The following is a 1,632-nucleotide window of genomic DNA, read 5'->3' on the forward strand; positions in this document are numbered from 1 at the left end:
GTGTCCTTTCTTTTAATAAGATATAAAATCTAGTAAAACCGTGTGTGTACAGGTCAATTCAATGGTCATAATATGAGAGCTGGGAAACTGACAAGGTTGAGAATTACCATCAAAAAGCTTGGAAACAAATTGCAGACTTATTTGGGGATATGGACCATTGGCCCAGATTTTGCTGTCAAAGTAATGATGATGGTAATGGCACGGTGTTATTTATGTGTAAGCGATATAACATCAGTCGAAGGGCAGATCTGCGATAAACGCAAATATCCAAAAGTTGCTGCCTGAATTGCATATTCCACTGTTGGCATTACAAAAACAGCACCTCATTGTCTTTCTCAGCATTGAAGTGCACTGAATGCTGTCAAGTTGCTGTATTTGCATGGAAGGTACAAGCTAAACTCATCACTGAAAGTTAAGTCCTGTCCGTTCAAGACTAAGTACCCTGTAATGACGTGATAAATCTTAATTAATGTCAATCAACCTCTCTGGCACTGAAAATAAACTAATGCAGGTGAGGCGTCGCATTCCTTCGGGCTTCAATTATTCTTGGGGCAGAATTTTACGGCAGTGGGATTTTACAGTCCTGCCGAAGTCAATGGACTTTTGACTGGCTTGCCACATTTTACAGCCCTGCCCCCGCCATGACAGGGCCGTAAAATTCTGCTCTTGGAGATTTTAAAAATGTATTTTTAAAATCTTTTTAAATTTTTGTTTCTCCTTGTCTGCTTGCATTTTTCAGCAATTTGCCACACAAAAATGTTTAAAATCTATACATGCAAATGTCACAAGATGCCCTGCCTCAAAATTTGGGCCAAGATTTATTTTATAAGAAGGGACATACATCGGATTGGGTTAGATTTTTAAACCAAACAGACTCAGTGCAGAGGAAAGAGATTTATGTAATATTGAAGGGTCAGACTCCTAACTGAAGTCCCGAGTGGTATTTCCAGTTAGACTTCTTTTTACATGTTAAGTTTGAAAGGTTTGCCTGTGGGGCCTGGTGAAGGAGGAAAGATGAATTGGCTTTATGAGGTACATTTCCTGATGGGTTAACCAAGGAATAACATTTGAATAATTCTCAGGATGTGGGTATCACTGGCAAAGCTGGCATTTAGTGTCCACCCCTGGTTGCCCTGAGAATATGGTTGTAGGCCTTCTTCAACTGCTGCAGTAGAGTTTGATGTTACTGACTGGCTTGCCAGGCCACTTCCAGGGACACATAAGAGTCAACCAGGTTGGTGTGGGGCTGGAGTCACCCATAGGACAAACCATGTAAAGCTAGTAGTTTCCCTTCTCTGAAGGACATTCCTGACCCAGTTGGATTTTTAATGACAAAACCATGGAAAGGAAAATCAGGCATATTATAAATTGGGTTGCCGATTTGCAGTGAGACCTTTATTACTCTATTAACCATAACCAATTTCATTCCCTATAAGTCTGCACGATTGCACTTAGTTGAAAGATAAATTACAGGAGTGTGCTAGCCATTAATTATCTACAAGCCCCAACTTTCATCCCTACGGAACTCCACAACAACTTATTGCTTAGTTGCAAAGATGACAAGAGGCAGTAAGAAGTTACCAACTCTCTTCCTCTTCCTCTATATAAAGGGTGCTTTGTATTGTGCTTATA

Source organism: Cetorhinus maximus, chromosome 24 (genome assembly GCF_964194155.1).
Source record: "Cetorhinus maximus chromosome 24, sCetMax3.hap1.1, whole genome shotgun sequence".
Taxonomy (NCBI): domain Eukaryota; kingdom Metazoa; phylum Chordata; class Chondrichthyes; order Lamniformes; family Cetorhinidae; genus Cetorhinus; species Cetorhinus maximus.